Source organism: Aphelocoma coerulescens, chromosome 1, assembly GCF_041296385.1.
Source record: "Aphelocoma coerulescens isolate FSJ_1873_10779 chromosome 1, UR_Acoe_1.0, whole genome shotgun sequence".
Classification (NCBI taxonomy): Eukaryota; Metazoa; Chordata; class Aves; order Passeriformes; family Corvidae; genus Aphelocoma; species Aphelocoma coerulescens.
Window position 1 is genome coordinate 10,719,071 of NC_091013.1, and position 17,131 is coordinate 10,736,201.

At 35.5% G+C, this 17,131-nt stretch overlaps 1 protein-coding gene across 11 annotated transcripts in view; it reads left to right on the plus strand.

The window, feature by feature from the left end:
* Positions 1–17,131, plus strand: part of DMD (dystrophin) — a 1,181,986-nt gene that overhangs the window by 918,072 nt on the left and 246,783 nt on the right. The window lies entirely within an intron of this gene.

Sequence of the window (17,131 nt, forward strand, 5' to 3'; positions counted from 1 at the left end):
ATTTTGGAAATATGTCTTTGGAATACCATTAATTCTCACAAAAAAAATTAGCTTCCTACCAATTTTCCTCTGCTATTAGCAGTTGCCAACTAACTTAAGCTGATAGGCTATATTTCAAGTGTTTAAAATTGTTTCATATGGCTGTACTATATCCACATCACAATCACAATAGTGATTCTGACTCATAAACCAAATCTGAAAATGACAGGCATGTCCTATTGAAACAGGTTCAAAGTAGAAATGTTATCCTGTATATTTGAAGCAAATCTCTAGTCAAAGTTTTTATTAAATCCTTGACCACATTCTTGATTACATTTCACAGGCTTTCAGTGTTTGGTTTAAATACCAATTCCTTATTAAAAGCAATTCTTTCTTGCAGCTTGCCAACAAATTGTGAATCATCCAATATGCAATCTATAAGATTAGAACATATTGCAGTAAAAATTACTTTCTTTGTAGTAGTAAAAGAGTTTTAAACCACTACACATGAGATTAGATGTGTAAAAATTATATGAAAGCTTTTCATCAGTATCTTGGATTAAGCTTTATAGTTTATAACTCAAACTAGAAATGAATTAGATCTTAACATGTTTTTAATTAAAGTCCATGAACGAGGCCAGAAAAGTCAGTTTAGCTAAATATGCAGTAAATTCAGTAGATCTTCTTGCATAATGGCAGTTACTTAAATCACTGATAACTACAGAAGTTTAATGCCACTTTTTGTTTAATTTGATGTTCATATGAACAAGTCAATTTAGCAGCATTTTTTCCAAAGCAAACTTACCACTGACTTAAGACCCTGTTCAAATGAGAGAAGGGATACTATTGATGTCCTCTAAAAGAAAGGCATACAGTAATTTGAAAGCTTTCTTTTTTTAACTAAACTGAGATTTTAGTGTAAACATTCCACTAATACCTGCTTGCATTTCTCCTGTCATAGTAGTAGCCATTTTAGCTTTATTAGAAGTAGCCATATTTTTAAGAAAAAATGTTTTGCTCACTGTGGCCTGAGAAGCAGTTTGGGGGGACCGTCTCTTGCTGGATGAGAAAGGCTGGGAGTCTAATTCTCAAAACCTTTCTCCATGAGTAGATAAAATCATCAGCTCAGAAGGATCAGATGTGAGAACCAAAGGAAAGTGCTTTTGTCTGTATTTAGAGCTACAGCCCCTTCTTGGTGAGAAGTCCAGGATCTGTGTGTAGCTGCTGTGGATGCTCTGTATTAATTGTAGCTAAGGGTGCATCTTTAAATCTGTTAAAGCCTCAAGCACAAGCGCAGGTGTGTCTAATGTTGCCAAAAGATGAGAATTGCCATTCTTGTGTGGACTCTGCAAAGTATTAGGCTAAGAGAAAGTAAAAATTCTTAAAGACACATTCCCTGCAAGCTTCTATAAAATGCACAGACATGTTAGATGAACTACTGTAGTAAATATTTTCTAAGAAGAGAGCTGGTTAGGTGACTGAGTTGACATTTCCCTTTAAAGAAGTACAAAAAGGTAGGAATAAGTATGAACTGTGAAACGAGTATCCTAGTTTTTGATTGTATTATGTTGCTATATTTCTAATATATTTTTAATTTAGTGTTTTGTATATGACTTTTGTAAGTTCATGATTTGGGAACTTGAAAAAGAAGCATGCTGCAAACAGTAGTTGATAAGCTTCTCTAAGGGCTGGATCACATTTTTATTCGTCTTTTGTGAGACTGATAAATATGGACATACTAAGGCATCAAGTCAGCATAAGACTTTTACTTGGAAGATTTTCTGCACATGTAGATTTTTTAGGTTTCTTTGAAGCACTAGTCAGGCATTTTGCTCATGCAGCAGCTCCTGAGAGAGGTGTTGAAAAAATGTTCTAAATTTCTGGAGGGATTTAAAAGCCATGTAGATGTGAGACTTAGGGACATGGTTTAGAGGTGGGTTCAGCAGCATTGGGTTAAGGGTTTGACTTGACGATTTCTGAGGTCTTTTCCAACCTAAATGATCCTTTTGTTAAACAGACCTGTGGAAGAGATAATGAAGCCCATGGGTCTTAGGATGACTTAAATGCCAATTTGTTCTGGTTTTTGGGGGAGGATTTCACTTTAGGTTTTTTGCCCTGCTTCTATGCTTCAACACTTCAGCTTTCAAGTTACTGCACAGAGAAAAAGAAAAGGGAGTGTGTGTGTGGGGGGGGGGGGGGGGGCTGTTTATGGATTTGGGGATCTTTTGAACTGTAAGAGAATATTTACTCAGTAGAAATGAAACTTGTGAATTGTTTTGCCTCAGTCTTCAAGAAAGACTAGTTTTACACTCAGATGTGTATGCAGTGATTTCAGATATATCCGTGTGTGTTATTTGCATCTAGACAATGAATAGTGCTGTGATAACTTGGTCACCTCACAGTGATGTAGAAATAGATTCCAAATTATGTTCTTGACCATTTCTCCAGTATTTTACAAGCAGTTTTATCACTTTTTATGCAGGTCTTAGGTGCCAACAGGAAATATTCAGCTAAAGATTTTGCTCCCTTCTCTCTATATTGCTAAGTTAAATGGCCTAATTATTTTGCGAATATTTTCTTTTAAAAATTAAAAGTAAGAGTTGCTTACATTGTTTTGAACTGGTTTTCCTTTAACCTGTCATTAACATCAGAATTTTGTGTCAGTGTAAAAATAAAGTGAAACCTCCTTTTCCATGAACCAGTTTACTATGACAACAGGCAGGCAAGCAGTAGTAAAATTCCACTTTGCCTGTTGGTAATAGTTGCCAAAGCAAATAGTTCAGTCATTAAGGCAACATCTGCTAGCTCATGTTTTGTTTTGCTTAAGTAGATTTGCAGCTGATTGCTGTGTGTTTACCCTTTGCCTTACTGTTGTGTTTTATAACGTTGAGCTATAACCAGGACCTGTCTAAGTCCTTTAAGAGATAAGTTGGTGAATGCTTGGTGGTTGCTTCCCTTTTTTTCCACTTGACACTTTTTAATTTTTGCTTTTGTTGTTGATACTGCAAAGATACACTAAGAAGCACATGAACTGATCACTTGGGCAAAAGCCAGAGTGACTTGTAAACAGGTCTCTTCTTCTTTAGAAGCATTGACTTTCCAAGAAATAGCCATATTATTTAAGCTGAAGCAGTGAAAGTGATCTCTATTGCTTGCGTTAAGAAAAATAAATCTAACAGATGAACTGAAGTCTTCTCAAGAGGGGAAGGAGGGCAATGATAGAAGCAACCATTAGAAATTTGCTATATAAAAAAAATGTTTGTTATGGTAGTATTATTTTACCTCCTTTTGTGGGCAGACACATTTTATGTGAATTACCATATAAAAGCATCAACAGTTGCTTGTAGTTTCCTTTCCTGTGAATCCACCAAATGTATTAAATATCATTAGCTTAAATATTAAGCTAAGAATGGACTTAGATCTTTCTCAACGGAGAGTCTATTATGGAAAATTATTGCATCACATACTCTGAGAATTGTTCAGGATTCCAAACCACCACTGTGTAATAGACATCTTCAAATATTAGCATCACCCATCAGTTCTGTGGTCAAGCTCAGTGGAGGTCAGGCCAGGTCAGTAGGTGTTGGGAGCTTTCACTGCTCAAGACGCTTTTTTGGCTCCTGAGACAATATAGAGGGCACACAACAACCTAAACATAAAAAATAACTTTCTTCTCCCCACTACAAAGTATGAACAGTGAAGAATCAGTGTAGGGAGAGGCAAGGAGATGTGTTTCTAAACCTGTTTGAAAGACCTAAGATACCAACTCCCATATTTAACTAAGAATGGTGCTAATTCTCTAATGGAGCCAGTTGTATAAACACCTTGATTTTGCACATCAGCTGGACAGTATGAAATGCAAATGGCCAAACAAACTAAGGACATAAACAGTACAAAAGTATGATGCATATCTCCTTCATACGTAAATGCATAATAAAACAGTAATTCTAAGTGTGAAAAAGCTCATAATCTAAATTTGGGTTTTCAGCAGCAAACTATTCCTGATCAGTTGTTCCTTGTCATAAAAATACAATTTTTAGAATTTAACATTTATCTACACATGAATTTTGTAAGTATAATTTTGTTACCTGCACAGAAAGAGCTCAATCATTCTGCTGCAGACAGGTTTTCTTAATATACTCTACCTGTCCTAACACTACATTACTTTATGTTACTTGTGGAAATAATCACATTTGCTTTACAGTTGTATTGCATTGTGGGTGAGAAAAACTGCATTTACACAGAAGCAGCAGCCAGAAGTGTGAATTGTCTTGAGTTATACTGAAGATTCACAGCTGGTTTCAGTACCTAGACTGTATCTAGGAGCCATCTCTGAAAAGCTTATTTGCACATTTTGGCTCGGACTGCTCAAGTCAAGCAGCAAAGAATTCACAGTCTCCAAGCAAACTCATCCTTCCCCTTTCCATTCTCCTGCTGTTTTGAAGCTTGGTTCGCATTCCTAAAATCTGTATAGAGCCATGAGTATGAGCAGCTCCAAAAATTCTCTGTGGCCATGGGAATCTTGTTTACATGAGAAGTCTGTTTACACATCTGTGCCTGCAGTTGTTGTCCTGGCTATAGAGCTGCATTCGTGGGGGGGTGAGCAAGAAATCCTTGCAAATGTGACTTTAGATGAAGAATGTCATTTTCTGATGTAAATTTATTTTTTCCCCCCAAAAAAATATTATGATAATTTTTATTCTTATCATCGTGCTGTGGTGATTTATTGATTGGTTTTCAATATAATTTTGCCAGGCTCAGGAAAATAGACATGAAGAGAGACTGCTTCTTTACAACCAACATGTCATGCTGAAGCTTGTTATTTACACCAGTTTAGCAATGGATTCTAATTTAAAATTGCAAAGTCTGGTGGAAAATATTGAATGAAATTGTAGGGCAATTCTTTTGTTTTGTGAGAGATGTTGATAATATATTTATCTTAATTGCCTTCATATTTAAAGAAGAAATTTTCAGTCTAGATGTTTGTCAGATGCTGCCTTTGAGAACTTCTCTTGGTTTTAAATCTTTAAGGCCCTAGGTACTTCATCAGTAAAACTAGTCACACTAAATGAATCTCTTTGATCTCAGATATCGCAGTCGAAATTATGTCAAGGACCAAATAATTTTGTATGTCAACACATTTATTTTGAAGAACTAATGTATTTCTGTTGACTATGATTTTGAACAAAAGAGACAAAGTCTTCAAAAAAGCATTTATTCTGGAACTCTTCTGAAAAGTCTGAATTTTATATGGAGTCCTTATGTTTTTCTTATTAGAGAAGTGAACATAAGAAGCCTTTCATTTTCATGAAAGTCAGTAAAGCACTCCACACTTCTCAGAAGTTACTCTCCAGCAGAGTTAGGAAACTCTAAAGAAAAACTCTATATTTGCTGCTTGTGATGCAAAAATATTAAGCCTTTTGTGTTTAGAATATGGATGTCTTTAAAGATACCTAAGAGTGGTTTTCAGACAAAAGATTAAAGTATTTTTTGCTGTCTGTGTTCCATTCTGTTACCTTTATTTTAAATCCTCAGAAAAGGACTGTAAGAAGGGTCAGAATGGCATGGTTTTGATGCTTTGAGTTTAATTTGTTATGTTTATTGGTTTACGTTTTACTTATATCATTTCTTAATATATCCATTTTTAAAAGCACACCTAAAAAAAACATTTGGAGCAGAGGGATTATTTTATGATGATAAATAAAAGAGAGGTAACCTATTTGAAAGACATTCTACTAACTGCCTGCAATCTCGAACAACTATTTAGGTAAAAATATAATATCAGTCTTTCCAGCAATGACATCAGTCAACAATGCTTTACTATTTTTTCTTCCTAATATCCCTCAGAATGATGACATTTCATCACATATAAGAAAAAAATTGTAAAAAGAAGTAAATGAAGCTGCCAGTTGAAGCTCATATAATCAGGAAATCTAGAAAGTCATCTTATACTCTACTTTAATCTTAGTTCTCCACTCAGCTGACAGTACTTCTTTGTGCAGTGTTGTCATCAGTATGTGGATCCAAGATGAGAATTCAGTTGATGGTAGTGAAGGTTTCTGACTCATTTTTTGAGAAGACAATCTTGGATATGCTTTCAAAATGCTGGTAGGGTGCACTGAAAAGACAATACTGTGTGATTCATCATTTCCACCTTTGTAAACATATTCCTGTGGTTTTTGAGAAACTCTTTTACGATTATAAAAAGGAAAGGGTTCTTGAGTTATTTCAGGAGAGGGAAGCATCAGTAATACAATATTTGATAAAAGGATGTATGGATCTTTGTGACTTCAGGGACATGTTTCTTAAAAATTTTAGATGAGTCTAAAGACACTAAATTGTCCCACCACTTGAAAATATATATATATATAGAGAGAGAGAGAGTCTAGTATCTTTATCTCTTCCAGAAAGGCAATAGATCATCTGTAAGTCTGCTAAGTCCTCCCACAGACAAACAGAAATGACCTCACAGAGAAAAATGTTGCTGTTTTTAAATTAAATGGCGCTTTTTTTGTCTGTTCCACAAAGGATTTGCTCAGATTTCTAGACACCATGAATTCAGCTCATTGAGACTTTAGTTGTTTTGGGTTTAAAATCACAGAATCACAGAATATTCTGAGTTTGATGGTACCCACAAAGATTATCCAGTCCAGAATGGTTTATACAGGGATGGAACCCATGACCTTGGTGTTATTAGCACCATGCTTTAACTGTAATCCAGTATTAATTATTTAATTGTACACAATTAAAAAGGAAAATAGGACTGGCATTTTGCAAAGAGGCCATCAGTTTCCAATAGCGTGAGCAAGTTACCAACAGAAACTAAGCAAGAAACAGGCTGAGAAGACCATTCCTTATTTTTTTGCTATTTTTTTTCCCTCATTTTTGGTTTTTACTTTGGTCTTGATTAAAACAAAATTCTGTTTCTTTGTTCATGATTACTGTGTGTAAATGCTCGTTACTCCCTTCTGTTGAAAATTAGGACATTTCTCATATTAAAGGGAAATTCAACTGGACAAAGTCATTGAATAGTTTATGGAACAGAATTCTAAAGGGAGAGCAGTTTTGTGGACAAACTTGAATCGTAACTGGAACTTAATGTGGGTGGGTATGTCAAGGAAATGCTCCATTTGAGAAATATTCCTGTTTTGCATCTGCAGGAGATGCAGGAGGAGCAAGGTACTAAGGAAGACAAAGTTTGATTTTGTGAGAGAAAAACGGAAATGTCAATTTTTGTTCCCATCTCATTAGAAAATTAAGACAAATGTGTTGTTCTTTCTCTTAAAGGTGAGATTTTTGGAAGTAATTAGAGAATTTTAGTTTCTGTTTGAACAAGAACAGAAGCTAATGCTCTGTGCCCTGAAAGTCTAACCTTAAATCTATTTCCTATTAGTCTGTAGATAAATTAACAAACTATAGCAAACTGATCATTGCTCTCATTCAAAGCTCATGAAATAAATGAATGTCTTTCCATTCCACTCAATAGACTTATCAGGCTTCATGTCCTTTAAAACAAACTGAACAGAAATTAATAAAGATGATGGACTTGAGCAGAGTGCCAGGAAAAGGAATTTGACTTCAGTTGCTGTTTTGGTTTTTTTTTTCCCCTGGTGTTTTCCCTGTATTTTGGTATTTCTTCAGCTGTTGTGCAGGCAGTCTAAGCTTTCCCCTCCCTGGCTTGTCAGTCATGCTTGAAACCGAGGATAATTCAGTCTGCTATTAATGCTTAGTCTCTCTTTGGAAGTTACCACCAAATGTGTCAAGTTGTCAATGGCAGCGCTTGTCTTTTTTGTGTGGCTGTTGTTTAGCTGTGACTGAAATTTCAATCACATGCTTTTATATAAAGTCACAAAGAAATCAACAGGTAACGAATCCCCATTGTTCCTGATGAGGATCAGTGGCACTGGAGGCTGATGGTTGTGACTCTTGCTGACCAAGGCAGAGATCTGGGGAAGTGGCAATACAGAGGGCAGAGTGGAAAGCAGTAGAATTAGCAACAGGGTTTTCTTGCATGTCCTAAAATAGACGTGGTGAGAAATCACTGAGGAGAGGTGAGATTAAACTGGTAGATCTTGAGAATAGAGCATTTATGGTGTGTCTGATACAGGTGCATAAAATAGGAAACAGTAAGCAAGCAAGGAATTTGTGAAAAGATCAGTAGGTTCATCTTGTTTATCATCCATTATCAATTACATTTTGACCAATACCCCAAATTTAACTGACCTATGATCATTCCCTGACAAATTTAAGAAATGCATAGCACTTCCCCAGCTACTAAGCATTACATCTCCCATAAACTATAAAAAATAATATCTTCTGCAAATTATAAGAAATAATAGCTCTTGGAACTATCACTCCAGCTGGCATTTCTGCAGATTCTTCCTTTCTGCAAGACACATAATCAGTTACATATCTGAGATATATCTGCTTAAGCATAGTAGTGCCTTGTGGCAGTGCGTTATATGGGTCCACTTAGTGGTATTATTTTTATCTGCTTAAAATGTGCTATGTATTTCTGAGGTTCCATTTGTTTAATTGACACAGGGTATGGTAAAAGCAAAGTTTTATGAAGTGCCTACAGGGCCAAGCTTGCAACACCCAGTTTCCACTTTCTGCACTTTATCTTATTAATATTATACATTCTCTATAGTCCTTTTCTCTTTTCTTTTCTTTTCTTTTCTTTTCTTTTCTTTTCTTTTCTTTTCTTTTCTTTTCTTTTCTTTTCTTTTCTTTTCTTTTCTTTTCTTTTCTTTTCTTTTCTTTTCTTTTCTTTTCTTTTCTTTTCTTTTCTTTTCTTTTCTTTTCTTTTCTTTTCTTTTCTTTTCTTTTCTTTTCTTTTCTTTTCTTTTCTTTCCCTTATAATTTACATGATTTCTTTTTAATTTTTTTTTTAAATTCACGGCAAGTTAGAGTCTAATTTAGGGTTGGGATTTTTTTAAAATCTAATTTGGATGCATTTTCTGTACTCCACAACATGGCTTATATATGTTGGGTTTGGTTATTTTATGTCTTAAAATCTGAAAAACATTATGCTGTTTATTGTCAGTAATGGTAAGCAGTTCCAAAATTTCCATGAGTTCTTAGAGTTTGGAACATGTCTGAGGTAGATGCTTCAGCCATGTTAATTAATTACTAGCAGTTTCAGTTGATGAACCATACACCTTTACTGATTCCAAGAAGTTAGTTTGTTTTTGAGGTCGTTTACCTGTAAGTTTCTCAGAGGATTTACTCCAAGGGATGGGAAGCAGCTCTTCTAGGGCTTGTCTTCTCTTTTTTTCCAGTGGAAACACCAGCAATATGCACTTGTCAAATAAGATGGCACTAAGAAACCACAGCTCAGATCTGCCTCTGCTGACACCCTTCCTTTTTACACTGTGCTACCCTTTGGAACTGTGGACATTTGTCACTGTTACTTCTTTTCAAGTTGGGGAAAATAAAAGTAGGAGTATGGAACATATTTATTAAATTTTGTTTTAGCTAAATTAGTTTTCATATCATGTCACTGCTTTAGTCCTTTTATGTCTGATATTATTTTCCTTTCTGCTGATTGGGAAAAAGTACCCAGCCCAGCCTCAATAGAGTGAGTTAAAGATGGACATAAACATTAATTCCTTTCATTTTTACTATCTTTCAGATGCTAATATGTATTGGAACCTTCATTAAGCTGTTGGTCTTGATTTGAAATACTTAATACCTTCAAGGCTACAGCTAGTTCAGAACCCAGCAGATTATACTGAGTTTAAATATTCCTTGTAGTACCTTTTGTTTTTAGACACATCTATTGAATCTTTCTGCTATCATATTCCTAATGGTTTTTTTTTTTCCATTTGGAATTATTCAAGTTCTTCTGGGTTTGACTAATCTCAATAAATTTGCCATTTTGCTCTTCATACCTTTTTCTCAGTGGTTAATTACTGCACTTCATACCACCTTTTACTACTCCCTTGGAACAGGCTCCTAATGCTAAGGGTTGAACATTATTTACATTATATACTCTTAATCTCAGTTTTGTTTTATTCAAGAGGTTTCTGTAACAAAACTTTGCATCCCCAACTTGCTTCCTAAATAGCTGCTTGTGTAGGGGTTATGATATACTTTATGGATTTCTTTGCATAATCTGAAGTAAAGCTATATCGTCAGTTAAACTGATGAATGCATCAGTTATGGGCTTATTTCCATGCCTAAATTTGGAAAGTGGTTTGAGAACAGGTAGACATATAGGGAAAAGAAATGCATCTCCTCAGATGTTGGATAAATTATCAATAATATGTAGGGGATACTTGCTTGACAGTGAGTACAAAATGATAGATCTCAAGCCAAATTGAGTATCTTTTTAATGTAAACACCTGATAACTATTTCAAAAATCATTAGGAAGGAAAGAAACATTGCAAATCATGCACTACTTAAGAGTTAGATTTGGATGACTCTGCCAGAATTGCCTGTGAGCACACAAAGTTTCAGGTATATCCATTTTTATCTTGTCTCTTCATAGCAGAATAGTCAGACTTCCTCACTCCCAGACTTAGAGTTTGGGTATTTATGTCTCTCTCCACTCTGTCAAATGGTCCAGAATTGTTGTTTGAAGGGTTATGATTTCTTCTGCGAAGAACTTTAGTCTTTGAAATTCATGCAAAAAAGAATTGAGGTAGAACTATCAGAGAACATCCCTTTGAAGTCAGCTGAAGGTTAGCCATTCATCTCAGTGGAGTTAGGGTTTTCTCTGTAAGGCCTTTGTATCAATCACATGCTGAAGTTCTGTTGAACTGAGAGTGAGTTGAGCACCATCTGAATTTGCTGAACTGGGCTCTGGAATTTCATTACTTAATTATTTATTTATATTTGCATGATCCTGCGGAACAGAACTAGAGCTGTAGTTTCCTTCCATGTTGTTGAATCTGCATAATAATAAATTATTAGTATTTCTCTATATTATTATATTTCTCTATATTATTCTCATATTACCTCTGGTTGTAGTTGTTGTTTTACCATTTTCTGCAGCAGATCTATTTTAATCAGATTCTCTCCTTATAGTGGAGAACTTATTCTATATTTCAGTTTTCTGTAGCAGTCTGAAACTTCCTGAAGAGTAAAGAATAAATATACAATATGGAATGGTTCTTTGCAACTAATATTTTTTTATTAGATTATATAAATATAAGAAGCAGTAGGCAGGCTACTTTCTTTCCTTCTTATTCAGATGCTAACCAGTTTTGGTTACCAGCTGCTTCTGACCTGAATATTACAGAGCTGTTTTGTTTTTTTCTGATTAGCATTTTATGCTTTTTAAAATACGTTGACAGAATATATGTTTTAAAATATATTGAGTCAGTCTGATCTGTCAGCATCTTTGTGTAATGTGAGTACTACTTGAGGCCCATGTTTTAGAGGGGAAAAATAATATGTGTGTTTATCTAAGTGTTTATTTAGTGTTACTTAATATGATGTGTGGTACAAGAAGAACTGTAAGTGCTGCCAGACGAGTTTTCCAGGCTGGGAGCTGAGGCTTCTCTCTCTTGCATTGTAGCAAATCACTTTTTTGCTAGGCCATGGAGTTCACCCCTCAGAGGCTGATGCTCCAAATGAAAACTACACTAACAGTTTAATAGTATCCTTTGTGAGCTGTAATTGATTTCATGTAATGCCATCAGTGCATTTCACAGTCTTATTAAATCTAGTTGTTTGTACAGTAAGTAAGGCTAAGAAAACAAGTGCCTTTAGAATATAATTAATTTCATAATCAGTTTTAATTATACTTTGCTGTCTTAGAAAGCAAAGATTTTATCTTACTAAATTGCATCTGAGTAATTAATATGCTGTTTATTAAATGGTACAGTTGACTGCCTTGGAATTTTGAAAGAATTATATGTTTTGGAATGCAAGGAAAAACTTAATTCTACGTATTAATAGACTGTGAAGTATGAAGAAGACTTAAACAGAACAATAATATTTTTGCTTCTTTTGGTAGAATGAGAGATTAGTTTTGTCTGTTTGGTTTTAGTTTTGATTTTAGGGTTTTTTCTTTTTCTGACTTCTCTCTTGGGAATACCAGAATTGTTAAATGTTGTCTTCCTGTGTCTTATTGGGCCATTGAATTATACAAGGATTAGACTGGAATCTGTTCCATGAGTTTAGAGAATTGAGGTGGGGGGAGTTGTGGGGTTGTTTGTTCTGTTGGACTTTATTTTGTTTTTTACTTTTCTTTGGATTTTTTATTTTTACTTATTCAGTGGTTTAAGATACTTTTTTAGAATTCTGATTGAGGGCTATTTAGAAAAGCCTCTGGCCTGAATTAATCAGATTATTATTCTGTGTCTAAGTAATTTTTAATGATACCTCATATGTCTGTGATTGTTCAGATTCCCTTCTCTTTAACCTGATAACAGTTAAGATTTATTCTCTGGAAAGTGATTGACTTTAATGAAAATTTATCAGGTGATTAGAAATCACATGTAAACACAAACTGTTTCTGATAGTATAAAAGATAACCTGTAATTGATTGTAATTACAAAGGAGTCCCCTTAGTTTCATTAATGATTGTTCTGTAGCTCACCATGCAAGTGTGATAATCTATGGTTATGATGAAAATAGAGAAAATGTACAGTTATAATATGTTTTTATATATTCTTCACCTATGCTGAGGCAAGCCGAGAAAGTGACACAAAAGTGATGGAGGCAAGAAAAGCCTGTTAGAAAAAATTCCCTCTAATTCTCTCTCTTTTTTTCATCCCATTAAGAGGCATTTTAGGAATTGTACTAGTTTGAAAACAAACCAGTGGAAAGCACCAAGTCAGAATAACAATTTAAAAGGGAAATTAAAGAAAAGGGGAAAAAAAAAAAAAAAAGAAAACACTGGTTCAAACTGACAAAGTCAGACTACAACCTGACACCCTGTTAGTCAGGGTGGTGGTAGCAGTCCTATAAAATAGTGGCTGCAGTCCTCCTGAAGTGGTGGATGTGGTTCTGTTGAAGCAGTGATCCTGTAGGAGGGTCTGCTCTTCCTCAGAAGGTCCAGTGGTAGCTTTGTAGCTCCTGTCCTCTGGAAATCCAGTGGAAAGGTTGTCCCTGGTGTTCAGAATCTCAGATTATATCCACGATGGGATGCTTGGTTCCTCCCTCTGGGTGGAGCATCTCACAATGGGGTAATGAGTCATGAGGCCAAGTGTTGATGAGGCTCGTTAACAGAAGATAGTCCGGAGGGAGTTATCTCTGAGTCATGGGGCGGGACAATGATGGGCCATTAACAGCAAGATAGTCTGGGGGGAGGAGGCAAGGAAACACTGCCCCACATGATTTCAACAGCTCATGAGGATGCTAATGGAATATACTGCAACCCAGGACAGGAATGTAGGATCCCATAAGTGAATAGAGTATAAGAAGAGACAGAAATTATTTTTAAAAATATATTTAAAAATGGAAGTTTTACTCCAGGATAAGACAGATCCCCTTGTGCTGATGTTGGCAGGTGCTTAATTAAAAAGGGGTTGTTCAAAGGTCCTACATAGAAGTCCATGTATGTGATTTTGTTCCCCAGGGGGTGATATTTCCTTTCTTTTTAGCAGCTCTTCTCAGTCTCATAAAAAATACTATAGAAGAGACGGGGGATTGATATCCAAGGTTGATCTGAAACTTTATGAATTTATCTGAAAATTTATGAATAAACACAGGGTTTGGGGTGGGTTTTTTTTCTCTTTTTACTCTTCATTATCAATTGTGCTTTAAAAAGTAATGCGTGGGACAAACAATCTAAATTCAAAAATATATTTTCAAATTGATTTAGTATCTTTAGTGACAAAGAGGAAAATGCTGGGAGAAGGGTTGATGATTTTTGTTATTTTCATACAAGTCCGGGCTATTTCAAGAAGGTCTATGAGAGGTATAAATCTAGAAACAAGCAAGCCAGTGAATAATATCAAAAGAAATCATTTCCCTCTCTTGCTGCATCCATTTTCCTAAGTACAGAAACACCAGAAACATATTTCTTGTTTTGAAGAGATTTATTATACTCCGTTCAGAAAACTGTTCGGGAAAAACTACTCACATGTTGCATAGTAGAGTGAGTAACTTCATTGAAGCATTTCCCCCTTTGCCTCAGCAGATGTTTAAGAAAAGACAAACTATGTGGGCTTATCACTATGATCAGGAGATGTGTTAGAATGTTCTAATTTTCATATCTGAAGGAACTGGCATCATTAAGGAAACTGTCTAATTATCAGGGAAAGAGCATTACTTTGTCCATATGAAGACATTCTGAGTTCCAATCGGAGCATGGAAACGTTGAGGGCTTTTGTTCTTCCTTCCTGTGGAATAGAATCAGCAGAGAGCTGCCTTTATGCGTTTATTTTGGACCAGCTGTTGCACTTAATCTCTCTGTATGCACAATTACGTCTGGAATTTAAAATTACTTCACTGCTTATTCATTTGTTATAAATATGGATAGTGCAGCCAAGGCAGAGATGCCCTTCAACTTGTCTGAAGAAATCAAGTAAGCTCTCAGGCAGTAGATCAAGTTCTTGAGAAATTAGTGTAAGACAGAAATACTGCACTGTTGAGGTTTAACCCCAGCCTTCCAGCTCATGTACTGGGCATGATGTTCTGGGTGTGGAATGCCCCTTTGGACAGCTCAGGTCACCTGTCCTGGCTGTGCTTCCTGACAGCTTCTGTGTCCTCTACCTGGCAGAGCATGAGATACTGAGAAGTCCTTGACTTAGGGTAAGCACTGCTCAGCAACAACTGAAACATCACTGGGTTATCAACATTATTCTCACAGAGAATACAAAACACAGCACCGTACCAGATGCTAGGAAGAAAATTAACTCTATCCCAGCTGAATCCAGGACATGCACGTAGAAATACAGACAGAATGATATCACTGGTAGGAATCCTGTTGATATGGCTGAATCAGCAGGGGCAGCACCAGTATATTCCCACTGGGATCCTTAAAAGGAGCTTGTTTATTCAAAGACTTGCAAAATGAAATATTTCCTTCCTTAAGTTCTCCGCATCTTCCAAACCTCAGGAAGATATTAGCAGTGATAAGATCAGGCAGAGAGTTCTAGAAAGTTACTGTTGCCTTTTAGAAGTAGATTTTTCACCAGGTTTGTCCCTCAGTCCTTACAGTAACAGACTGAAGCACAAAATGTCTTTAGAAAAAAGCCCAAAAGCCTGTCTTTAGAGTACAGAATTCTGTACCAGCACACCAAAGCTTTCCTGGTTCCTCATTCAGAACTCAAGTAGTTTGGATGCTGGTGGTGTAGCTCTGAGTTTGGTTGCAGTTTGAGGCTTTCTCACCATTTACAACGAAGTCATTTCAGAGGTAGAGTTGCACACAGGTGAGCAATCTCCAGTACTGTAGGATCAACTTGGTTAAGAACATTTTCCAACAAGCCAGACAAAAGAGTGATAGTAGGACATAAGCTTGCATGTATAAAGATCACTCAAAAAATTTATATCTACATCCACATGCCAGTGATCTACAGCAGACAAAACCTAGTACCTCTGTTCAGATGGTCAAACTAAAAGGCTCATTTATGCAGAAGTGTTACTGGAAGAATCCCAAGTGTCCCTTACTGTGGTGTTAAGCTAATTGACATGCAGAAAACCAAAGGAAAGCAGTACTTAAAATACTGTCTCAACACTGTTTTCCCCACTGCATGTTGTATCAGGAGTTCCAAAGTTAATCTGCATATTAATCACTTACTAGCATGTATTAATAACTTCAACTGGCACTTTAAAATACAGTCCTTAGATTCTGAGAGAAAGTTCCTCTAACCAGCATTCCCAAAATTAATGAATATTATTAATTTTGACTTTGACTTTCAAAATTATATCAATAATAGTTATTTTAAGAATTTAATTTTCATATCTGTGACATCTCTTTGTGTTCTAACTTTATCTGAGGTTAAATTATTCTGCCTCTTTGATTGGTTCTTTATCAGTCCAAGTTAAAGCAGCTGAAGAAAAGTTACCAGTGAGAGCTTAAATTTATTTAGTAGTAAAAATTAAATATTCCAATCAAGCTTTGCAATTGTTCCTTTGTCATATTGGTACAAGGGATATAAACCTCATGAAAAATGTGCAAACTTTTTCCAGCATTAACAGGAAGAGGCATGTAGTTCAAATTCTCTGTGATAGTTGGCTGCAGATAAAGGAAATTCAAGTAACATTTTTTATTTTATTGCATTTTTTGTTGTATGGAACTGTACTTTTAGAAAAGAGAAAATACAATTATAGAGAGAGAACTACAAGGACTATAGAAGTAAAACCATTTCCTGATGCTTTGTCAGACAGCAGTCCAGCATATTTTACCTTATATCTCAGTAAGATAACTTTAGATCACTACATTCTGCAGATGGAAGTGTGATTTAGTGACCTATTGAACACTGAATGATACAGAGTTGCTTTACTTTTATTGCTTTTAAAGAAATACCTGGGGAACAGAAATTTGTTACTTTGTGCTCTGCACTTACTGTGTGTCCTGTTTTCTGAGTATCTCAAAGCATTATTCACACACTGACCCTCACAATGTGTCTCATACTGTGAATAAGCATTACAATTTGAAATACATAAATAGATACTCATAAATGTGAATGATTGATTCCAAATTATGTAGCAAAAACTACAGTTGAAGAAAAATCTGATATTCAGGCTCACAGAGCCTCTACAAACACTCTATTCCTTGAGTTGTATGGGATTGGGTAGTGTTGAATGAAGTACTGTTGTGATACCTTCAGTCACAGAATCCCAGAACATTCTGAGGTAGAAGGGACCCACAAGGATCATCAAGTCCAACTCTTACTGAGACCACCATTCCCTTACCTTCTGCTCCTTGTTTGATTCTATATCAAGATGTTCAGCGGTACAGAAGTTGTATTTTGTTTTATATATTTATTTTGCATGTATGTCATGGTGTGAACTCTGGGTTTTAGTTAAAAACTAATACAATACCTTGCTTATGAACTTGAGGATAACACAGATTTAAGGTAACATAATTTTCCCCTCCTTTTCTTCATGAACGTTTGTATACTGCTATGTTTAAAAAGATGTTAGCTTTAAAAGTTCTCAGCATGACAGAAATGTCCTGAAACAGAGGCTAGTAACCTTCCTTTTTTTGTGGATTTTTTTAAAAACCCTTGAAAACATCTTCCTGTCAGT